Source organism: Pyrgilauda ruficollis, unplaced genomic scaffold, assembly GCF_017590135.1.
Source record: "Pyrgilauda ruficollis isolate IOZ18807 unplaced genomic scaffold, ASM1759013v1 scaffold195, whole genome shotgun sequence".
Classification (NCBI taxonomy): Eukaryota; Metazoa; Chordata; class Aves; order Passeriformes; family Passeridae; genus Pyrgilauda; species Pyrgilauda ruficollis.
The window spans coordinates 354,052-379,644 of NW_024518651.1; positions in this window are offsets into that span (position 1 = coordinate 354,052).

Below are 25,593 nucleotides of genomic sequence, written 5' to 3' on the forward strand. Positions count from 1 at the left end.
TCCTGAGCCTTTTCCTCCCTCTACCTCCCTTAACATGATGTGATTTGGGCTCTGGTTTTACATCACCACAAAATAAAATAAAAAATACAGGGAGTTTTAGTTGTCACAGGAGCAGAGAAGAAAACAAAAAAACAAACACGGAGTTGCCAAGGTTACTGACACTCCTGGCTGAGATGAATGGAATTGGTAGGGAGGAGACTGAGACACTCAACTCCATTTTCACAGTCCTATCACAGATGGGACCAGCCCTTATAATTTTCTTTTTTTGGGTTTTTTTATTGTTTTGGGTTTTTTTTATCCTCCTGAGGAATTTAAATCAATTTGCATCCAGCAGAATTCTTCAAGCACTGCCTTGAAACTGTAAGGCTCCAAGAACTCAGGTGGAATTGCCCCAGCCCTGAAGTGCTGATCTGCTGAAGCTCCCAAAACCCACCTCGTACTCAAATCAAAGAGCTGCATTTACACATCTCAATAATCTGCAGCCACAAATAGCAGAGCTAAAAATAAGGTTTTTCCTGTGCCATTCATCCCAGCCCCTCAGAAACCAACGGGTTGCTGTGCCTGAGCTTTCTGAGGGCAATTTTAACTGTGTTTCTATTGCAAACAAGTTGCTCCTCGTGTCTCAGAGACACAGTGCCAGGACCCAGGACATTCCTCTGGCTGCCCTGCGGGATTTGAGACCCTGGCAAGGGGCTCAGAGACCTTGTCACGGAGTCAAAAACACCTGTGCCTTCGATTTTAGCCCATGGAACAAACTACCAACTTTGCACGAAGACGGACAAGGCACAAGAGTTTGAGTAGAATGATGGTTCATTTGTCACAGGGGGAAAAAGTAGAATTTTGGGGATTGCACCCCCACAAGGGCAGGGGGGGCACTGGATGGGCTCGAAGGTCCTTTCCAATCCAAACCAACCTGGAAAATGAGAGGAACTCAACAATTCCTGCGTTTTTTCGCGGGTGGCACAGCCGGAATCCGCGTGAGCGGGAACGAGCGCCCAAGGCCAGGTTGGATGGGGTCTGAGAAACCCGGGACAGCGGGAGGTGAACTTCCCATGGCAGGGGTGGCACTGGATGGGCTCTAAGGTCCTTTCCAACCCAAACCAACCTGCAAATTGAGAGAAACTCAACAATTCCTGTGTTTTTCGCGGGTGGCACAGCCGGAATCCACGTGAGGAGGAACCAACCCAGCGTAGCTCACACTGGAACGTTCCTGCTCCAGCCCAATTCCCCCTGGCACCACAAAACACGGCCCAGGAGCATTCCCTGGTGTTATTAAATAAACACTGGGGAGGGCTGGATGTGTCAGGATGCAGGAGGCTGGAAAATCCACGGCTCTCCTGAGACAGCATCCGGAGCTGAGCCTCCCAACTTATTTAGGACTTTCCTTTGAACCTCGGTGAGTTTTTAAGCCTTATCTGATGAGCATAATGATATTAAAGTGTTTTTCATTACCTATAAAAAATGAACAAAAAGGATAAAGCTGCTCCAGACTGAGGCTGTTTGAAAGGAATCAATAGTCTGAATCCCTCAGTAGATCCTGCTCGGAAAATAAAGCATTTGTTTGAAAAGAAAAGGAATTATTTGGATGTGAGAAGCAAGTTTCACCAAAAGTACCTTTGGGAAAAATAAAAATCCTGGGGAGATTTAAGAAACAAATGGAAAAAAAATCTCATAAATAGTTATAGGTATATTCATGGATATTCTTGTTTGTATGTGTGCAACAAAAATCTCTGCATTGAGAGGCACAAAAGCCACAAATTCAGCACTCTGGAGGAGATTTGGAGGCAAACAGTTTTTTAGGTGGAATTCATGGAAATCTGATAGAGTTAACACTGGGCAGAAAAGGATACGCTGAGCCAGAGGCACAAGGCAAACAAAAAAAACTACTCTTTACCTGAAAACCTAACCAAAAAAAAAAAAAAAATCCTTACAGTTTTGGAGCTCTGTGTTCATTTTGCTGCCAGGCAAGCCCACGATCCCACAGGGGAATATCTCAGTCAGGAACAAGACCCAGGAGCAGCACTAACTGTGAATTTTCTGCTCTTTTTGTTGTTGTTGTTGTTGTTGTTCAGAATATATTGATTTTTGGAGCTGTAGCTTTTCACGGGGATGTCTCCACTTCAAGGAACACTTGTCACAAAAATTTGTTCGCACCTGACAAATTCTGGGGGAAATGTGAGAGGGAATTTTTGTAGCAACAAGTCCTTGTTTGGAGAATTGTGGATTCCACATCCCTGGCAGTGCCAAGGCCAGGCTGGACGGGTTTGGGCACCCTGGGACAGTGGGAGGTGTCCTGCCCGTGGCAGCGGTGGCACTGCGTGGGCTTTGAGGTCCTTTCCAACCCAAACCAACCTGGAATTCTGTGATACTTCTCAGACCATTTCCTCTATAAACTCAGGCTCTAAACTCTGCTCCTGTCTGTTTTTCACATTATTTGCCCAACTTTGGGCTTCAAGAATGGGTTGAGAAACCTGGGAAACTTTTCAGCTTTCCTGAAATTAATGTTACTCCTTGTTTACAGCAGCACTGCAGTGGATTAATTGAATTTTGATTCAGCATGGGGAAGAAATGTTTTTCCTGAAGAGAACAAGGATTATTTGTTATCATAATCAGAGATGCCATCTTGGTTGTGACACGAGCCACGCTCTCTATCCATGGGGTAGGGAAATAGGCACAGGCCAAGAGGCAAAATTAGGGAAAAAAATAAACCTGCGTGGCTTGTACAGGATCTGTGCTGCTCCAGCTCCCACCTTAAAACCACTGAACATCTCCTCTCAGAAACACACCCTGTTACCCACTGAATAATTAATATCCCTCCTTTGATAAAGAACTTGTCTATGTTAATTGAAGAGATCCAGATCTGAGCGCAGAGAGGATTAATCCTCCCATGGTGTGTGAGCAAAGCTGAGCCCTTTCAAACTGCCTGAGCCAATTTACAGCAGCTCAGGATCAATCCTGGCTGCCCTCAAGGCTTAATTAACCCCGGGCACCTTGGCTATCAGGAAATGCTCTCCCAAGGATCCCGTGGAGCTGTTATCACCCGTGGGATGTGCTGGCCGTGCTGCTCAGAGCTGCAGGAACAGGGTTTTATTCCATTCATAGACCTGGCGTGGCCTCCCAGACACAGGATGAGCTTTCCTTGGGAGGAGCAGCAAGAATTATTGTATTTATGTGTTCAGTTTAATAAACAAACACAAAAGAAATAAATAAAAATCACTGAGGAGCCAGCCTGCCCACGGGTAGTCCTCCCAGCTGAAGCACTCCTGGGGAAAAAATAATTCCAGCCTCAAGTTTGCAAAGCCAGATCAAAACCAAAAAACTAAAAAAGAGTCTTTGCTTCCAGGATATTGGAAATATCCATAATGAGTAATTTTGCAGCTGGAGAGTGGGGGGAAAAGCAACAGTAAATGCAGTAATAGCACTTTTTTTTTCTTTTTTCCTGGGTTAGGAGGTGGGATTGGGGGAGATAATTTTTAATTTTTAGTTATCAATAAAAATTACTGAAAAGTTCATCAAGGGCTTTACTCAGCCCCTGGGTGTCCCTCCCTGTGCCACAGTGTGGAAGGAGCTCTGGAACTTCTGTCCTGTTTTAAAGGGCTTTAATCCTTATTGCTCCCATCTCTGGTTTATTCTGGAATATTGTCTCATAACAGAGGGAAAAGCACCTGTCCTTGTGAGGCTGGATAATAAATGTTCATCCCCAGCTATTGCAGACAGATTTATAAACTAATTAAGTACAACAACCTCCCAAGCACCGTTTGTGTCTGAAGAGCCTCCTGGGATCAAGGGCTGAGCAATTCCTGTGGATAAAACCCCAAACCTATTCCAGAACCAGCCCAAACTAAAAATCCCCAAACCTATTCCAGCACCAGCCCCAAATTATAAACCCCAAACCTATTCAGAACCAGCCCCAAATTATGAAACCCCAAACCTATTCCAGACCAGCCCCAAATTATAAACCCCAAATCTATTCCAGAACCAGCCCCAAATTATAAAACCCCAAACCTATTCCAGACCAGTCCCAAATTATAAACCCCAAACCTATTCCAGAACCAGTTCCAAATTATAAACCCCAAATCTATTCCAGAACCAGCCCCAAATTATGAAACCCCAAACCTATTCCAGACCAGTCCCAAATTATAAACCCCAAACCTATTCCAGAACCAGTTCCAAATTATGAAACCCCAAACCTATTCCAGCACCAGCCTCAAATTATGAAACCCCAAACCTATTCCAGAACCAGCCCCAAACTGTAAAACCCCAAACCTATTCCACGGGAATGCTCCAGAACCAGCCCCAAATTATTTCCTGACTGAGGTAAACCAACCCACGTGCAAACCTCTTCCCAAGTGATTCAATTACTTGATTTGGAAACAAAAGCCCTTGGAAATGTTCTTTTCCCTCCCCTGTTCCTGTCAGCTCCTGGTTTTTCTAATTCAGCACAGCGGCGTTGCTCCAGACAGCACAAAGTGGCACTTCCCACCTCCCAGAGCTGGGATATTTTGTGGGGCTGGGGATGGGTTGGGCACAAAGAGCATCTCAGATTATTTTTATTCCTGTCTCTGTTATTTTTTCCCTGTGCAGGAACACACCAGCCTCAGTTTGTTGCCTGTTTGCTCCCGTGTCTCACACGTATTTTCTGCCTCCTCAATCACTTCAGTTTGCTTGTTCCTCACACAAAAATTCCATAGCAACCTGTATTTAAGGAACTCTTTCTCCCCCTGCAATTTTAGTGTAAACAGGCATTAAAACAAAAGTTTTAAATCACAATTAGCTGATGAGCAAACAGCTCAAACTTAAGTTTTTTCCTGTTGTTTTTCCAGTATTAATGACAGTCTTTTATGATTCCCTGTTGCAGATTTTGATTGTTTATAAGCAATTTTCCAAGCGGGAAAGATGTTTTCTCCATGGAATTTAACTCTGAATACTATTGCTGTGGGTGCCTGGGAAAATCTGGAGATTTCTGAACCCCCACATTGAAAATGGGCTCAATTCTGCCCTAGGCTGCCCTGAGAGCCCTCCCCTGACCCTTGGAATGTGCAAAAACCCTTGGATTTTAGTGATTTGATCCAAGTCTCTCTTCCTGCTCCCAGTGCCAGTGGGAATACAGGGATGTAAGCACGCAGGAGTGCAAGAAGTGATAAATCCAGGCTGTCCTGGCAATTCCTCTGGAGCTGGGGCGGCTGAAGAGGTTTCTCCCCTGTAAAAGTCATTTAAACTCAAGCTGGGCTGTCCCACCCCACTCCAGGGCTGGCTGGGGGAGCTCCTCTGTTAATAAAATAGAAATTACAGCCAGCAGGGTTTATTGGCTGGAGGAGAAGAGAATTTGTCCCAGAGTGTCTCAGATACAAATAATTAGATGATGATCTAACATCTGCCCTCTTCCCCAAAACCCTCACCTGGTTATTTAAAGGCAGTAAATGGAATCGTGCACAACTGTAATATTTAATTGCTGGGCACTTGTTTATTGTAAATCTGCTTGGATGGTAATTTCCTATCCCTCCAGGTGACACACTGGGTGGAGTTTCCGAGTTCAAATTCTTAGGGCAGAGAGTTCTGCATCCTGCCCTCCCTTCAAGGTCATCTTTCACTCCTGAAATGTGGCCACAAATCAGACATTTTGCAAAAAAACTTCCTAATTTTGAAGAGGAGGTTGGCTCTAAGCAGGTATTTGGATTTCCTGCTCTCAGCACTCTCAGGAAACCTGGGGATTGGGAAGCAGATGGGTAACCAAATTCATTCTGAACCTCCAAAACCCATTTTGGGCAAGGTTGAAGGGTGTAAAGCAAAGTAATTGTTCATCATTTCATCTCACCCATTGCTGAAAGGAGTTTTAAATAATCTTATTAAGAAAGGGTCTTAAAGGCATTCGGGTTTGGGGGTTTTCATTTTATTTTTTATTCTTTGGGGGGACATGGGGAGGAATTTTGAGTTTAATTTTTCTGCTCAACCTTTTTTTCCCTCCAATTAACATAAAAAATTTATTATATTAGAAGAGATGGGGAATTGCTCACAGAGCACTCACTTCTTCCAGCAGTGAAAAACTCTTTTTTTTTTCCTTCCCTGCTAATCCTCAGTTAATGAAAATAGTCTTTGAATATTTCTATTTTTTTCAAGAGCAGCCTGAATCCATGAACAAAGAGTGACAGCAGAGCACAAACCCCTGAATTTGCTCCTCTGGGCTCTTTCCCTCCTGCTCCCCACTGTCCATTTCCAGGACTAATTTCATCAACTTCCCCACATCTGCAGCATTTATCATATTCTCACCTACCTTAAGCCAAAGACTCTAGAAAGGACACAAAGTCGTGGCATTACAGGAATCAGAAATAAAGCTTGTTTAAGCCCAAATACTTGTGTTTAAATCCTCGTGGGCTCCAGAGTGGCAGAATGGGAGCAGGAGTGCCTCGGTGGCCTCGTGCTCTGGGAGCCTGACCTGAGCTCCTCAAAAGGACCTTTGCTCTTGCTGAACCACCAGCATCCCTCAGAAACGGACCCAAATCAAACCCTAAACTCAACTATTGCTCTACAGATTTATATTATAAATTTATCTCGTTTTTAAGCACTCATCAAGATTAATTTGGTTTTTCTCAGATAAGGTTTGATCGTCCCTAAAAGGAGAATTCAAAATGCTGTGGATATTTTAAAGCTGTGGATATTTTAAGGCTGTGACACCACAAAAGCAAAACTTCCCGGGTTTTTCCTGGCTCTGTAATTGATTTTTGATACTCTTGGGCTTGTTAATTGAATAATTTCTTTTAAATCTTGCTTTTGAGAAGTTGGTGAGGGACTGGAAGCCAAACTGCAGCAGGCAGCGGATGCAGCACCAGATCACATCACCCCAAAAGGCTTCCAGTGTCAGTGAGAAACACACACAACAAAAACAGAAATATTAATGAAACTCTGAAAAACAAGGAAAATTTTTTTAATGTTCTGAAAAGCTTTCTTTGCCGGCAAAAGAAAACAGAAATCGGAATAGGAAAACAGAATTGGAAAAACAAAATCAGAATAGGAAATGTGAGGGGAAGTAATACTGGTTTCCCTGTTTTATCACTATTTCTTCTGGAAATTCCTAAGCTCCCTTTCTATTTATTCTGTTTTTAAAAAGACATATTCCAACCACCAAAAGCCAGTGTACAGAACCCTGGAATCACTGAGGTTGGAAAAGACATCCAAGGTCACCAAGTCCAACCCTGACTGTTTGAGATCCTCCAGTGAACATTCTTGCAGATGATGAACATTTTCCTGCCCCCAAAACTGTATTTTTGGGAATAATTTCCTGAAGAGAAAAATTAACTCCGGGTACATCTGAACAAAAAGCCAGTAAGGCACAGATGGAAATATTAAAAAGCTTGAAAAGTCAAAGCTTTCCAAATTCCAGCTATTTTTTCCAGCAGTGAGTTATTCCTGGCGTATGGATGTTTGACTCCTGGAAGCATCTCCAGGTGCCAGTGATCCCCTCTGGTTTTCGTGGATCTGTAAACAAGGCTGGAGCTGTGGCCTGGTGCTGCCTTTAAAGGGAAAAACGTCTCCTCTTGCCACTGGGAAGATAAAAAGAGACTGGAAACACAAACAGAGACGCAGCTCCAGCAGATCCCTCTGGGGGAATTTTACACACCGCGCTGGAAAAGGAGAAAATTGAGTTTCAGGTACACCCAAGGCCGAGCTGGCCTGCACAGTTTGGTGTCTAATTAGTAATAAACACCCTTTGGCGACCCTGGCAGGCACCCTCACCTCCATTAGGCTTTTAAAGTCTGAAAGAGTGTTTTAAATTGAGAGCTGCCAGCCTTTGGCCTCCTGGCTGACCTCCCACCCCGACTCTTGCACAGCATCTCCCGCCGCGCGCACCTCTGCCCTGTCCCTTTAGCCCTGCTGCGAAATGTTTGTGCCACCTGCACCCTGGGCTTCATCCAGAGCCAAGGGAGCTGCTGGGAGCTCCCATGGACACCTGGAGCAGCCCTTAATTGGCCAGGTAATGAGCATGCTGTAATGCGGCCAGACAAAAAGCGCGGCTGGGACCAGGAGAAGATCTTTAACCCTGCGCTAATTGAGACAAAGCTCCGGGGAGGTGCCAGGCCTGCGGCTCACACAGGGCATCCAAAGCCTGGGGCACCTCCCTGCTGGAGCTGCAGGAGTCCGAAATGCACAGCTGGACCTGGAGCTGCAGGAGTCCAAAATGCACAGCTGGCCCTGGAGCTGCAGGAGTCCGAAATGCACAGCTGGACCTGGAGCTGCAGGAGTCCAAAATGCACAGCTGGACCTGGAGCTGCAGCAGCCCAAAATGCACAGCTGGACCTGGAGCTGCAGGACTCCAAAATGCACAGCTGGCCCTGGAGCTGCAGGACTCCGAAATGCACAGCTGGCCCTGGAGCTGCAGGAGTCCAAAATGCACAGCTGGCCCTGGAGCTGCAGGAGTCCAAAATGCACAGCTGGACCTGGAGCTGCAGCAGCCCAAAATGCACAGCTGGACCTGGAGCTGCAGGACTCCGAAATGCACAGCTGGCCCTGGAGCTGCAGCAGCCCAAAATGCACAGCTGGACCTGGAACTGCAGCAGCCCAAAATGCACAGCCAGGCCGGGGGTTCTGAGCTGGAAATCTGCAGACTCGTTTCATTTATTCTTCCTTGCTCCTTATTCTATTCAATCTAAGTTCCTTGCTGTCCTGGGGATTCCTGATCTGGACAGGAGCACAAATGGGCTCCGAGGATTTGAATTTCAGGATTTGAATTTCAGGATTTGAGAGTTGCTAGGTGAGGGCCAGGCTCGGCTCTCAAACAAAAAGCAATGGCAGATATTAACATTCAATTGCTCCTTAAGATGTTCTTGCTCTGCATTTAAATATTCTCATCCTCTGGATCCCTTTTTTCCTGTCCTTCCCATTCACGCCATCTATCCCATTACAGAGATGAAATTCAAATGATCCCAAAATCAATACAGGGACTTGTCTGCTGCTTTCCAGTGATTTTCAATCACGCTCCCCACTCCAACTCTCCCTAACTTGTCATTCCCAGGTAATTCCTCTCTCTCAGATGCAGCTGAATAGCAAAATATATTAACCCATCTAAATGTATTTATGCTCTAATAATATTGAAAATAAAACCCAGTCACTCTCTGCTTTAATCCTCATCCTGCTGTTAATTTCCCATATTTGGGGGAAAAGGCAAAAAACCCCAACTCTTAGCACCTTGAGGGGAGGAAAAATTTCTATTTCATGCTTTATTAATATATTTCAGATTCATGGGAATTACAGTGCTCAGGGTGGATAAGTAAAGTGGGCTACCGAGGTTTGTATTTATAGAAGAACTAAGTACTGAGGTAATCTTCAGAAGTTAAATTTCCCTGCAGTGAATGGTTTCTTTTCCAAGCAGGTGACACAATGGCTTTGAGACCTTACCACAAAATATCTGATCCCAGAGTCGCTCAGAGACACCTGGAGCACATCTGAGAACCCAGCAATCCCTGCCAGAAGCGTTTGATTACAGATAAAACCTTATCTGAGCAACCTGGTCTAGGAGAAAACGTCCCTTGGAATTCCAGGGGGCGAATCAGCTGAAAAGGGGGAAAAATCTTTGATCCCAAAATGTCATTTTTTTGCTGATTTCCTTGGCTCTAAAGCCCAGACCTGTGACAACCTCAGCTGTTAGTGAATAACTCCCTGATAAATGGGATGGCAGCCCCTGGCTGGCAGCAGGAGCATCCTGGGCTTGCAGGAACAGCTGGATTTGGACATTTGGCTCTTTTATTCTCTCCGGGCAATTAGAAGCCAACATTGCATGGCCTGGCACAAAGCCCAAGGGATTATTTCTCCTTCGTGACGTTGGAATGGATTTATTTCCTCTCAAGGTTATATTCTGTTTACACTGATTTTATTGGCACTGCTCAGCACCGAGACTGGACACTTTCATGAGCACGCTGATTTTTTGGGGCTATTTTTATGACATTGATTGGTTGGGACCTGTTTTTCCTCCCCCTCTGATTTGCATCTTATCAATTCCAGGCTGCTTTTTTAAGGTCATGTAAGAATGGGACAAAGAGCAGCGTTTGCACATTGGGCACTCACAGGAAGCTTTGAAAACTGCCATCATTTTCCCCCTAAAACGGATTTTATGGAATTTATTCCAGAGTTAACCATCCTGGAGGAAGCCAAAGTTTCTGAATTCCCTTTCCACAGCCCCAGGGAGTGACAGGAGCAGGGATTGTGCCCCTGGATGAGGGTATTTGGCATCAAGGAGCAAAAACTCCTCCTCTAAATCATGTCCAGCTCCCCAGGGAGAACATCCCCCTTCCCAGCACATCCCTTTCCCCTCCCCAGGGCAGGGGGATGCTGAAAACTTTCCTTCTCTGTTAATAAGGGCATTGGGAGTTCAGTCCGGAATTTATGGCTGCTGCTTGAAGCACTGGAAAAGATGTTCCCTCCTTCATCACCAAATGGGTTTGATGGAAAACCTCCAGGAAGATTTTCCTTCCACTGCTGATAAACCAGAGAGCTCCAAATGCTGAGCCACGAGTGGAAATGGTGACAGAGCCAGCGAGCTTTTCATGCCAAAAGCCCAGGAATTAGACAAATTATGAAACTTTAAGGAATTAAATAACGAATGAGAATGAACTTTCCTTTTTTTTTTTTTTTTTTTTTTTTTTTTTTTTTTAATCCTGAGGTGTTAATGCTGCTGCAAAATGCCCTGAGGGCACAAAAGAGCTAAAAAATAACCAACCAGTTTTATCTGTAGAATCTCTGGTGCATATTTGGAAACAGAACAGGCAAGAAAATTGGTATTTCTTTGTCAGCCACTCCCTCAGCCACAGAGAACATCAAACAGCTCTGCTTTAATTACATGTGAGGAACCAGAGTCAGCTCAAACGCATCAAGTGATGCTATTTTTAACAAATATTTACAGCAAAGCTGTAAAAATCAGCTCAGCCTTTTCAGCACAGACCAAGCAACAAGTCGAAATTTCTTTTAGAACTTAAATTTATTTTTAGAAGGTGTTTGGGGTCATATGTCTTGAAAATGTCTTGGAAATTTTTAGCAAAAGGCCAAAATTGAGGCCCAGAATGTAAATGTAAGAGGGGGCTGCCATAGAAATCCTTGCAAATCTGGAAAAAACCACAGTGGAGTTATGCTCCTGCTAATGAGAAGCTGAAGCAATGAACATTTTTGTGATTTTTGAAATTGTTATTAAAACAAGCTTGGATCTAACTCAGTTCTACCCAATCACAAAGTGGCTCCAGCACAGAATTGGCTTCAGTTCTCCCAGTTTTCCTTTGGGGAGTCTCTCTGAGCAAAGCCATGGACACAAGGATCCCATGCAGGTTTGAAATGACAGAAGTGAATGGCAAAACTGGGGATGAGAAACTTGATTGTTGGGGGAAAAAAAAAAAATCTTACTTCCTTCCCACCTTTCCTCTTTCCTCTTTCCTCTTACTTCCTTCCCAAAATCCCATCTAAACCTTTCCTCTTACTTCCTTCCCAAAATCCCATCTAAACCTTTCCTCTTTCCTCTTTCCTCTTAATTCCTTCCCAAAATCCATCTAAACCTTCCCTCTTTCCTCCCAAGGCCGTTCCCCCTCGTGCTGTCCCTTCATCCCTGGTGGAAAGGACCAGGAAGGAAAATAAAACCTCTGGTTTAATGCTCGTTTCCACCCGCTGCTGGACGAAGGATCATCTCCCTTTTGCTTCCAGGCACTCCCTGCCTGGCTCACCCATCTCCTGTCCCTCAGAACTGCACTGGGAGCCGTTCCAGAGGCACAAGGAAAGGCTGAGCCTGGGCTTTGTGCTCTGGGCAGAGCCCTGGTGCCAGGCTGGGGTTAAGAACAGTCTCAGGGGCTCTTTGGAGGAAAAGCAGGATGGAGGGGAAAAGGCTCCCTTAGGATTGTCGATCCACGTTTTGATGAAAGCTTAAAATGCAAATGAAAAGGGAGAGAATGGGGATGAAGCATCTTTAAACTTACAACAAATCATTTTTTATTGATAGAGTCCTGGGCTTAAATCCAAGCCCAGCTATTGCCTTAATGCAGACTGATTTCAGGAGACTTAAAAATAGCCAAGATCCTCTGGTGACTGGCAGCCATTGTGGAGACAGCTGCCAAAGTCAAATTGATTTTTTTTTTTTCCTTGATTTCTTTTTTTCCCTTTTGAAGGACTCCACATAATTTAAGCAGAGCTGCAAATTAAAGCACACACACACACACACGCAGAGATGATTTAAACCTGGATGATTTAAACCCAGGAAGGGATCTGTTCCTCCAGCCTCACCTTTGAGGAGCACGGGGAAATTGTGGATGAGCTGACCCCAAAATTCTGGGAAAGGTCCCTTGGAGCTCCAAATGTAATCACCCTTCCTGAAAATCCCCCTGCTTGCATTCCTTCTGAAATCCAGGAGGAGATTTTCCTGCAGGAGCAGAACTGTGGGAATGGTAAATCCTTCACAGCACCCAGCACTGGGGAGGGAGAGCTTTGTTTGGTTCAAATTCATGGAAGTTAATTCCCAATATTCAGGGTCTTGACAAAAGAACCCGTCAGCATTTAATTCATGGAACACCATTAACTCTCTTCTCCATTTGAAAGTTATCATTTAGAGGGATGTTTAAAAAAAAAAAAAAATAAGCTCAAACTCCATTTCACCAAGTTTGAAATCTCTCATTCTTGTCAGATGAGAAATTTAGGCAGCACTGCCAGCCAAAAAAATAAGAGTTTAAAATTGCTGAAACCTTTCATTTGCAAGTTTATAAGTGATGAAAAAAAAATTTGCTTTTTATTTGGAAAAATCTGTTCCAGGGAAAATTTAAATACAATTATTTAAAAAACCTCTTTAAAAATAGGGAAAAACCAGATTGGTTTGATTTCTGCTGTCAAACTGCATCCATGGGTTTTAGCCAGCATTCCCTGGATTCTGTCCTCTAAAAATCCTAAATTTTTCTTGTCTAGCAAACAACTTTTTAACCATTATTTGCTGTGCTCTGCATTGCTCAGCCAGAGAACATCAGGCATCATTTTTAAAGGAATAAGAATATTCAGAGGTTTTTCTTGCCACATAAGGCAGGAAAAATCCCAGCTAAAATGGCCTTGGCTGACTAATTAATACCTTCCATCCCTCTGACAGACAATCCAGCCAAGATTGACAGGCAGGAGATAAAGTTCAAGGGATGCCAGTGGGGAGAGAGGCAATTATTAATTTTTTAAACATCTTAATAGCTCTTAAAAGACAGATTCAATATCAGAGTCCACCTCAGAACTATTCCAGAGCCTGTTAATCCCAGCTGGAGCTTGGAGCAACTCTGCAGTGGAAACAAGGAGAGCAAATTAAATAGGAAAAACAATTACAGAAATTGGAAAAAAAAATAATAGAGATAGGGAAAGAAATTCTTGAAGTAGGAAATAAAATTAAGAGAATTAGGAGAAAAATCTGTTGTAAATGGTTTGTCTTGAAAAATCTGGGTTTTGGATGGGCTGTGATGGGGGAGCCTCTCACTACATGGAAATTAAACTAAGATCTGGAATTTCCTAAAGGTGTTCCTCAAATAGCACAAATTGCACAGGCAGGGCCTGTCTGAAGTGAGAATATTGGAATTTGTGATAGCCCTGGGCAGCCAAGGGGAACACAGAGCAAAATTTGATATTCCCAGATGTGTTCCCTGATCTGCAAACATCTCTTACTTTTAATGAGAATTGTGAGAATTTCCTATCACCCCTCAGCCAACATTTTCCCCTCTCTGTTATTTTGTAGGCCAAGCCCAAACTTACTGCAGAAGTTGCTTGAAGGGGCACTTTGCTGTCCTTTGTACCCAAAATAAAGCCAAGCCAGAGCCCCCCCAGCTGCAGCCTATTAATGCAGCATCTCCCATGAATGTCACGGGCTCCCCTGAGGAATTCTCCTTCACATGTTGTTCCATCACAGATGAAGTCTCCAAAGTGACCTTTTCAAGCAGCTGGATGGCAGCAGGGAGGGGCCACGGCCAGATCTTGGGGAGGAATGGTCAGATACGATTTCCATTTCCAGGCGTGTCAAAAGGGATTTTCGTCCTCGTCGAAGGATAAAATGCTGGAAGTTGAAAATAATGCTGGGCAAAAAAAAAAAAAAAAAAAAAAAAAAAAAAAAAATGTTTAAAATTGGTTTTTTTTAATACCCATGAAATGAAAAAAATCTTCTGGAAATGTTTCAGGTTCTTTACATTGATAAATTGTATTGAAATATGGATCAGAGTGGAAATGGGAGTGTTTGAATTTCTGTAGCTTTCAGGTTGAAACAACGCCATTAACATTAACTGAGTAATTCAGTAGCAAAAACTTCCCTTAAAAACTGTTCCATCAAAAACCAAACCCAAAATACCCCCATCTCCAGAGAAACCAGCCCTTTTTTAACTGGTTTTTTAATATCACTGTTGGAGGTTAGGGTTTTTCCTCTTGTTTCCCTCTCTCTTATGGAATTTTCTCCCACTTTCCCATCTCGCTGTGCTGCTTTCTGTTCTGCCCTGCCCTCAGCCACGCTGTTAATAAAGCTCTTTCTCCTCCTTTCCTAGAGGGTTTTTTTAGTGCCGGGATTACTTTAAATAATGAAAACACAGAATCAGGGAACCCTGGAATGGTTTGGGCTGGGAGGGACCTCAATCCCAGCCAGTGCCATGGCAGGGACTGCTCCCACCGTCCCCGCGGGCTCCATCAGGCCTTGGGCACTGCCAGGGATCCAGGGCCATTCAAGATCCTTCCAGCACAACTTGTCCCTTATTCCACTTTATTTTCAGGTGTGTGGAAGAGCCTTAAGTAAATGATTTTGGGTGCTGAATAGAAAACCCAGAGACTCGTGGCCCTGCAAACATCCGTAGGAAATCTCGCGGGGCCCTGCAGCCTTTCCCCCAGCCTCTCCTTTGCAGTGGAAATTTTATTTCCATCACCCATCCGATTGCATCATGATTATCAGCTCTGGGTTATTAAATTTCCACCCCTCCTCCAGACTGCTGGGTAGAAGGGAGGGGAAAAAAAAAAAACCCTTTAACAGCATCCAAGGCCAGTGTTTAATGCTCTCCTTAATTCCGGCCTATCAACGCTGGAGGCCTCAGTAATTCTTTTTAAACTGTCAGTTAACAAGAATTATCCTTGTAAACAAACAAATCCTCGTGTGAACAGGCTCTTTTGAGCCTTGGGAGTGAGGCTGAGCACCATCTGAAGATGTTTTAATCAAAGTGTGGCTCCTGCGCCGGGGGCCCTGGCACCTCCCCACAGCCCTTCACTCTCCAGTGCTTTATTAAAATACAGTGTTTTATCAAAACCGGGGGGATCGGGCTTTATTGTGCCTGCAGACTTCCCCATCCACTCCCCTCTGTGAAGGAATTCATTCTCAGCTTGCCCGGGAGTTTTGGAGAGCTCCCCTTCCTCCCGCTGCTTTTTTTTTTACTCCCATTAAAAGAGCTGGGATCAGTTCAGCCCGCCAGGTTTAACTGCTGCCTCACACGTCCACCAACAAACTCAGCCTCCACTAGCCAAAAATTTGATTTTTGGTGCTCTCGTGGACCTGGTTTGTGTTCAGAGTTAATAATGGAAACAGCACAAAAATGTTCTAAAATGAACATTACTTAGATCACACAAAATTTCAACTGACTGTAGAGAAATTTTTTTTTTTTTTTTTGCTCTTTGTGCTCCTCCCTCCCACACTTCTGGAAAATCAGCATTTCCACCAATGAAAAATAATTCCTGTTGGAAACACGGCCTGACATCATCAGAGCAAGTCAAGGAACACTGCAGAAACACAAGAATGCAGGAAATATCTGAATTGTGCTGAGTTTTATGTGGAATAGACCATTTTTATGTATAGGTCAAGAACCCTTTTATAGAGAAATAAGTCCACGTCCTATCTCAGGCCTCTCCATTCCTGCTTGGGAAGATTCTCTGGCTGGCCAGATCAGTGGTCTGGGCTAATTTGGCAATTTGTGTGTTCTTTAGGGGGAAAAAATAAAATGCAGTGCAATAACACACCCAAGGGAAAGATCTAGAAAAATCTAAAAATTAAAGCAAACCCATAAAAACGGCAATAAATTCATTTTCCCCTCCTGCGTTGCAATAGGGTTTTATGGGCAACATTAAAACTGCAACATGAGTTATCCATGCAGGACTTACTTGAAAATATCTGGGCCTGGAGCAGGGAACTGAAATCCACCAATCCTGGGAGTGAACCCACTTTATATCCCCCCTAATTGCATTCATAATCCACTCATTTGAACCACCATAGGTATTATTTAGATGTATGCTGGATGTTCTGGCTAAAATAAATTGAAATAAAAATATAATGCCGAGCAGGAAAATATACTCTGTGCAAAGTACTGCATCTCACTGACAAGTACTTAAAAAAAAAAAAAGGCAAAAAGTAATAAAAATTACTGCTAGAAAAATCGAAATGTTCCATTCCTAGATTTTATGGGGGTAATAAAAAATGAAAAAGAAGCTCTAGTTAAGCTGGCCTGATGAAGTGATATACAGCCAGAAAGGCAGTCAAGGTTGTATGGAAACAGATTTAAAATTGATATATACCAAATACAATAATTCTGGTGCATATTAAATAGAGTCTAGATGGGATGTTTGTGCAGACTTGCTCCAGATGATTGTAAATTAAATAAAAAAATAAAGACCCAGCTGGAGAAAATTGGGATGCAAAGGAGGTGGGATGGAGCTGTTAAGAGCAGCTCTACCCCATCAAAAGGGGGCAACTGAGCAACACTGGAAATTCTTTTTATTTTATTTTATTTCAGGAGTGTCAGGAAGAACCTGTTTGATTTCATTTTTACCATCACGGCACGTGGGAATAAATGAGGATTTTGTGTTCATTCAACACAAGGGATGGAAAATAGGAAAAGAGGCAGTGTGAAGGGATGGAGAAGAGGAAATGAGGCTGTTCCCTCCCTTGCCTCAAAAACCTTCCGCTTATTAAAAGATTTAAACAAGTCACCCTCAATTCCCCACACCAAGCCACCCAGGCTTCTTCTTCTCCAATGAAACCCTGGATTAAAACACAAATATTTACCATGGACACACAGGAGGTGGCAAAGATGGAGCTGTCACAGGTAGGAGAGTTTTGAGAGCATTTTTGGTGCTGTGATTTACACAAGAATTATATAGGAGTGCTTTTATAACAATTTTCCCCCCTTTCTTCTTTAGCATTCCTGCATCTCCTGTGGTTCCATCGCCACACACATCGCCCATAAATCACATGGGAGTTGATTTATTATCAAAGCCCAGGTTCCAGAGTTCTTTGAATAGCAGGTGGAAAAGAGGCCATACTCAGTCCTCACAGCTGCAAAAAAACACAAACAAACAAACAAAAAAACACCCAAAAAACCAAAACCAGCCAACCAAACAAACAAAAACAAAAACAAAAAAAAGCAAACAAAAAAAACCAAAAACCAAACGGGATTTGAATCACAAACCTCCAAAGACCATAAAAGAGATCATTCCCACGACTCTTAATGCGACCTTGGGGAGATTTGCCCAGGGGTTTGTTTTCTTCTGGGTGGGTTGAGTTTCGGGGGCAGCCCCAGCTCAGTGTGACACTGATCCTGTGATTCTGTGAAATTCACTTGTGGCCTCAGCAGAATTGCTCACTTTTGAGAAAACGGTCCCAAAGCAGGTTGTCCTGCATTGTGAGGTCACATTGCTACACCTGGAATTCAGGGCTGGAATTTCTGACAAGGGTCCAGAGCTCCCCTTTTGGGCTAGATTTGAGGAGGAAGTTTTTCACAGAAAGAGTGGTCAAATACTGGAATCATCTGCCCAGGGAGGTGGTGGAGTCACCATCCCTGGATGTGTTCAAAAAAAGACTGGATGTGGCACTTGGTGCCATGACCTAGTTGAGGTGTTAGAACATGGGTTGGACTTGGTGATCTTAAAGGTCCCTTCCAACCTAGAAATTCTGTGATTCTGTGATTTCTCCTTTTTCACCACATAAAGTCCATCCTAACTGCCAGATAAGCTCATTTCAACAGTGTGTCACAGAACAGAACAGAGTCAGCAACACGAGTTAACAATGAGTTAAATGCCCCCAAATGATGCTGTATTTATTTTATTCCCCATCACCAGCAATTACAAATCACAACAAGAGAGCCTTTCAGCCTTTAGAGTGACTGACACTGCCTTGTGCAAGCCGAGCAGAGCAGCCTCCCCAAGAGCACAGGCAGGGGAAGGAGAGTCAAGAGCTGTAATTAGCCGCATAATTATTTTCCAGAATGAACCGCGCAGTCCTCACCTCTGTGGCAGCGTGGTGTCACCGGGGCGCTGTCACCGTGGGCTGACAGGGAGCACAAACTCCTCGGATCCAGGGGAGGACGTGCTCCTCTCCCAGCTCCCCCATCCTGATCCCTGCCCGTGGTGTGAGGGGTGTGAGGAGGGCAAGGAATGTCAAAGACATCAGAACCAGCAGGGAGAAGGAGCTCTCCTCTGTGGAAGGAGCTAACAGCGGGCCTGGTAGCTGAAGAAGCAAAGAAGTAGTTAATAAGGAACTCTTTCTAAGGCTGTAACCAAAGAGACCGAGAGAAGTGAGGAACAGAAGAAAGATAAGGAAAAAACTTTGCGGTTAGACGATGTATTTTTAGAAAGTTAATTAAGTCACTGTAACTTTTCACCAATGGTGTTATGTTGATTTATTGTGGCCGACAATTAAAGTAGAAGAAGTATAAACTATCACAGAGTGTATAAAAAGTCAGACGTATTTCGTATTAAACAGTTGCCAAACGAGACTGCTTCTGGTCTCTTGGTTGTGTCGTGACCGCCCCAACACTCCTCTCCCCAGTCTGATGCTCTGATGCTTGCTGTGTGCCAAATTCTGTGTATTTCTTCCTCCTCTCAGTGACAGAGCTCTGCTGGGGTCAGGGTTTTACTCCGAGCTCAGGGCACAGAACCAACACAAGAGCTGGAGCAGCAAGGAAGGCGAGAAGGAAACCCCAGCCTACAGAAATATTGCTGAAGTGAACCTGACTCTGCAGGGAACAACTGCACATCGAGAGCACCTGAACTAACAAATGGGTCTAAAAACAAGCTTGTTTGGGTAGTGAAACAAGAACAACCCAAGTAATTTAATCATTGTTGTCCCAGAAACCTGTCATTACACAGTGTCTGTCTGTGCTGCTGCTTTCTATTTATCCAAAGCCAAGGTTACTATTTTTATTAAAGCAGCAGAAGGCCTTATTCTTATTTACAGATTTATAATCTATTATAATAGTAATATTATAATAGATTATAATATTAATATATAACCAATACATATAATAATAATAATAATAATAATAATAATAATAATTGGGCACTACAACCTGATTTGGGAACCCTGGGCTTTTTGGGAGCAGGGGAACTCCACTGAAAGTGCAGCAGGAGCTGAATCCCTGCCAGCCCTGAAAACTTCAGGGAAGTGCTCAGTGACATTTTTTCTTGAGGCAGTGAGACAAACAAGAAACTCAGAACCCACAGCTGCCAAGGGACAGACAGAGAATATTCACAGGTTTGGGGTTTTTTGATGAAGACAGAAAGATTTAATTATTCAGAACAAAACAGACCTAAAGGAGCCTGTCAATTAAAGTGACTGATAAAAGTTTATGGTTGCTGTGAAATATTTAACAGGGAATGCTGAATTTTTTATGGAAGAAATATTTGTGCTTGCCAGAGCCTGATGTTAATATACAGAAATTAATACAAACATCAAACCTGAACTTTTCAGAGAGGTGCCTCAGGAAAGGGTTTGTCCTTTACGTCTGTCAAAATTAACAGGACCAAACCCAAAATCTGGGTGACTCCACTCTTATGTCAGCCTGGGTACCCAGAGTTGTCAGAACTACCTGCTCATTAAAATCTTTGTCCCCAAATTGAATTTATATCTATATCTGACCATGATTTCTCCATTCCTAAACACCAGGAAGAGGCAAAAATTAACTCCAGGCTCCCCATTCTGTGGTTTTAATTGACCTTGGGTTTGTGGGCACCTTTAAAATTAACCAGGCTTTTAAATAATTATTTCAGCATTGCATTGTTTTAATTAGCAGAATGCAAAGCAACAAAAAGATGATGTGTGCATATTTTACGAACCAAAGAGCCAGAATGTTCCCTTGTATTCCGTTTTTTCCAGTGTTTTCCCACCTTTCTGGGCCATGTTTCCAGTCTCCCCTACACGAGCCTTGTCAAACTTAATCAACAACATTAATTCTGAGAGCTGAACTCCTTGGGTAAATTTATGCTTCACTGGGAAAAGGGGTTCCTGGCCAGTTAATTAGGGAATAAATGACTTAAGTACCAAGGCAAACGCTCTAATTATTTCCATTTGGGTGTTCCATCACTGCCACTTTGGCATCATTATCAACCTGGTTTCTGAGGCAGTAATTGGGCTCCTCTGCAGCCAGGTTATTGTTCCACTGCCCTCCCTGGGATGGGTTTGTGGGGTTTTGTTGGGAACTGGTGAAGGGAAAACCCTGGGCACATCCTGGGGAGGAGCAGGGGGACACCCTGATATTAAAAACGACACAGAGAGGTTTCTCCACGTGTCAGGGGTGTGGAAATGCTGTTATTCATTGTTGGGCTCATCTGCACCAGTTTATTGTTCCACTGCCCTCCCTGGGATGGGTTTGTGGGGTTTTTTTGGGAACTGGTGAAGGGAAAACCCTGGGCACATCCTGGAGAGGAGCCAGGGACACGTGCTATTAAAAACGACACAGAGAGGTTTCTCCACGTGTCAGGGGTGTGGAAATGCTGTTATTCATTGTTGGGCTCCTCTGCAGCCAGGTTATTGTTCCACTGCCCTCCCTGGGATGGGTTTGTGGGGTTTTTTTGGGAACTGGTGAAGGGAAAACCCTGGGCACATCCTGGGGAGGAGCAGGGGGACACTCTGATATTAAAAACGACACAGAGAGGTTTCTCCACGTGTCAGGGGTGTGGGAATGGAAACTGTTGGAAGTGCCACCGTGGCACTGCCCATCACACAGCAGCCCCTGGGGCTGAGGAGCAGCACCCGGCCCAGAACGCTGCTGGGAGCACTTCCCTCCCTGCCTCGGGTGTCTCCAGGGCCTGGAGAAAGGTCTCATTATTGAAATTCCACTGCCTGGTCCTGACTGAAAGGCCGGGCAGACAATTAGGGCAGCTCCCCGTGCAGGGATGATAATCACAAGGTGCCTGTGCCCAGTCACATTCCCTCCTCCTCCTCCTGCATTACATTTTGCCTTCAATTCAAAAATATAATTCCTTCTCTTGCTCCTGTCATTTCCTATGGAAACATTCCCTCTGTGAACTCATTTTGCCCTTTCCTTCGCTAAATTCTCCCCTCTACTTCTTTTCCCTTTCCTTACCCTTTAAATTAAAAATTTTGAGCACTGCCACTGCATTAACACAACTTCATCTTGCTCTCAAAGGCTGCTCAAGTTCTTCTCTGCAGCAGGCAATATTTCACCTTTTCTGTGAATTTGTCTTTAAAAGGATGTCACCCAAAAAGAAGATAAAGTTGTTTTCTTTAGCATTTGATATATGCAACAATCCCGCTCACCTCAGTAAAATAAAAATGCATAATTGCCAGCCCGAAAGCCATAATTTGCATTAATATTGTGATTTCAGAGCTCTTGTGCAGGCAGGGATGGAGTGGTGGCCTCAGCATTTGTGCCTCCTTTAGGTGGGCAGGGAGAAATATTGCAGCTCCCCCCATCCTCCCTGAGCAGAATATCCCTGATTAGATTTGGGAGCTGGCTTGGAATCAGCTTTATCAACGATCCCCATTTCCTGGATAATGGAATTAATTTATTCATTAAAATGTTATCTAATTATTGAGAAGCAATCTCCATCCTGAGTGTGAGATAACAGCAGCTCTGCTTCCCATCTTCCCCCTTAGCAGGGACTTTTAACTGGCATTATTGGGTAGTGATTTTATTATTGCCATTATTCAATTCAGCCGAGCTTCTTTTTTTTTATCTTCTTTGTACTCTGTTTACACTTTTTAATGAGGTTTTAATCTTCCCTGACGTGTTTATTCAGGTTATTTATTTTACAAAAGGAAAGGGCCTTAAGTATAACTGAGGAAATCAATGCTTTGGGGTTTTTTTTCAACCTGGGTCTGAATCTCTTCCTAATTCTCCTTTTCAAATATTCCTCAGTCTGAGGGGAAGAAAACACACAGGGTTGTGTGGAATGTTTGAGAAAAGGATGGAGAATTTTAGATTAATTCAAGTAGAACTCACATTCTTAGGGAAAAATGGTGAATTCTACAAATTCCCCTAAGAATTATTGATTGCAAAATATTAACTTGAGCCTTCAGAGATTTTAAATCAAAATGCATTAAAGCAGCAAGGCAAAGCTGGAGCTGGCAGTCAGCATTCCCTGAAATGCCAGCAGTGCTGTTCTTTCCCATTTGTTCCTGCAGGGTTTGCACTCCTGGTTTGGGTTTGGGTTTGGAGGGGACAGCCTGGAAACCCCAGCAGAGGATCAGTGTCTGGATTTGCCAGGGAATAAGCTGGAGGTGGCTGTGGATTTAGCAGCTCTCAGAAATGCAGTGCTGGGGATGAAGGCTCTCGGGAAGGGGAGGGAATTCTGCATCCATGGAAAGCCCCAGGGTAGAGAAACTGAGGCAGAGGCACTTCGGTGTCGCCCTGTTCTTCTCAGCCTTCCCATGTTTACATTCTTGTAACTTCTATGTAAATAATTATTGTTTCACATTCTTCTCTGGAGGAGGAGAAATTTGATGGACTGTTGGTTTGTCCAGAGTCCTTGGAGAGCTGGCACTGTCACCCTCCCATCCTCTGTCACCTTTGAAAGTCTGTAAATGTTGGAGTCCGGAATTAAAATTTCTTCTTTTTACGTCAGAGGCTCCAGTGTCCACGTTGTTTTATTTCGTGTCCTTCAGCCTCGACCCGCTGGGGTTTGAAGGGAATTCTGTCCTTGCAGTGTGATGGAACAGAGGGAGCACGTGGATTGCGTGGGGGATCCTCCCATTCCTGCCGCTGTCCCTCCTCTGGACCCCGGGATTCCTGTTGTTTGGGTAACCCTACATCCACCTGTTCCTGCTCCCTGGGAAGGGTTTTGGGGCTGGAAGGAGCCCCAGTGCTGATCTCAGCAGCATTTTTAGCCGAAATGCCTTTATCTCTGAAATGAATTTATCTCTGTTGCTGCCCAGGGAATTCCCCATCCCTGGCGGTGTCCAAGCCCACACTGGACCAGCCTGGGAGAGTGGGAGGCATCTCTCCCATCTGAAGAGGATTTAAGCTCCCTCCCAACCCAAACCATTCTGTAATTCCACCATTCTTTTCTCCAGACCTGCTCCAGCACCTCTGCAAGGAAGGGAGGGTGAAAATTAAGAATTTTAATCCTTTCCCTGCACAGCACCTCAGAAGATTTCTGCCTTTAACACTTGCCGTGCTGAACATCCCCCCTTCTGGAAGGAAGGCAATAAGATGCTTCCCATTTAATTTTCGAAGCAGCAGAAGTATTTAAAGAGCATTAATGGAGTCAGACTTAATTTACTCTTTTTCCTTTTTTTTTTTCTTTCCCCCTGCCTTGCAATCATTTTTCCCCATACTCGTGCTTGTTAGCTATTATTTTGTAAATGAATGACTTCATTTCATTTAGTCCCAGATTTAATTGTTCCTTATTGGAAATGTCAGCTTTCACAGTTCATTAATAAGGCACTGGTGGAAAAAAAAAAGCCAGGGAAGAAGTGGGAAGGGGAGACATAAACTTGCCTGGCAAAGAACGAGGAGCTTTAGTTACTCCAGGATCCACAGACCAGTTGGAAAATCCAAAGGTTTTATTCTGCAGCCAATTCCCTGGATCAGTGGCTGCATCCTGCTTCCTGGAACCACCTCATTTAATTAATAATTACTGCCTTTAATCATTCCTGTGCCTCAGATGCTTTGAGGAAGACATGAACAAAACCCACTCCCTGTTTTTCCAGTTGGAACAACACCAAACCCATGAATCCAGACCATGAAATCCTGCAGGAGTTCCTGTGGGTAGCCCAAAATTACAATTTTTTCCCCATTTACTCATGAAAATAAAGAATGAAAACATATTAATTCTTTCTTTGCCATGCAGAATGTGACTGAAATAATTAATTGCCCTGATGGTTTTGTCCTCAGTGCTGGTTTTCTAAGTTTATCAGAGGCTTTGCTAAGTTTTAAGCCAAAGTGTTGGGGATTTTTTAAAGCAGTGGAACAGCTGTGACAGTGGTGGAAAAAGACAGAATAAGGTAATTTCTGTCCATTAATTAAATTACATTAGTTTTATTATTTCATTATTATTAAAAATAATAATTATTATTGTAATTTATATATGATACTATCACAATTACATTATTATACTACTATTATTATTACTACTGCTAACATATACTTATTTTAATTACTATTCTATTACTATTTTAATCACTATATTGCATTACTATTATACTAAAGTTCAAGTCTGATCAAATTTCGTCACTCCCACCAGTTAAGAAAGAAGAAAATCCCCAAATAATCCATGAAATCTTTATGGTACGATGTCTTAGGTTGCAAATGCAAGATGTGGCTGGGGTGAGTGTGTTCTATTCCCTCTGTCAGAGGTGGGGCAGTTCTCCTCTCTCCATTGGGCAGTTTTCCTCCAGGGGAGGAATTAATTATTAATTATCTGCTGTTCATGGGCCATTCACAATCAAATCTAAACTTATTTATAAATTCAACAAAGCTCCAACACTGAATCCATGAATCCATCAGCAAGGGGATATGTCCTGCAATCTGTCCTGTAATTGGGATATTTCCTCTGGAAAATGCCTTTTAAGCCCAGTTTGGCTCATTTAGGATTGATAAACCCCTTGCTATCAACTGGTTTTGCCTCCATCTTTTCGGGCTGCCTTCTGCTGCTCCCACATGTTTAAATTAAAAGTTCCCAACAGATTTCGGGGGGAGAGGGGAGGAAAGAGCGATTTTATTTTTAAAAATTAGTAAATAGTGCAAAGGGAATTGCAGAAGAAAAAGAAATAGAAATAAACTTTTGCATATTTATGCAGAGTAAAAAGACAAAGGCTGAAAGGAAACAGCTTTGGTCTGGGGAATTTATTACTCATCAAAAGAGGCCAAATTGGCTCAATTTGCCATTATAGAAAGAAAAGGAAGATCTGCTGTGTTTTCCATAGACAAAGATATTGAAAGCTGGACTGAAACCACGGAAAATACCCCCACTCTGAGGCTTGCAGATGGAGAAATCCCTTTTAAGAGAAAATATTTGATTTGGAAGGTCCCAGCTGAGCTGGACCAGCAGATTTGGTGTCAGTAATGGTCCCCATTCCCAGAGATGCAAATCAGTCACTGCCTCCTTCAAAAGGGAAACAAAAAAAGACCCAGAGCAGCCCCAGGAGGTTTCTCCCTCAGTTTCCCCAAGGACACAGTACTGGGACAATCTTCCCTAAGAGGAGATTGATAGCTTTAAAGCAGGGTTTCAAAACCACATTCAGATTTTAGGAAAACTACAATATAAATGCAAAATATTTCTGTAATAAACACTCAACTGTACAAACTATAATAATCTTCATTTTTTTTCCCTTCAGAAGCAGCAAAGGCAAACATAATGCACACACTTATCAAGGTGAAATTATCCCATCTTGGAGAGGCTGTGAAGGGAAAA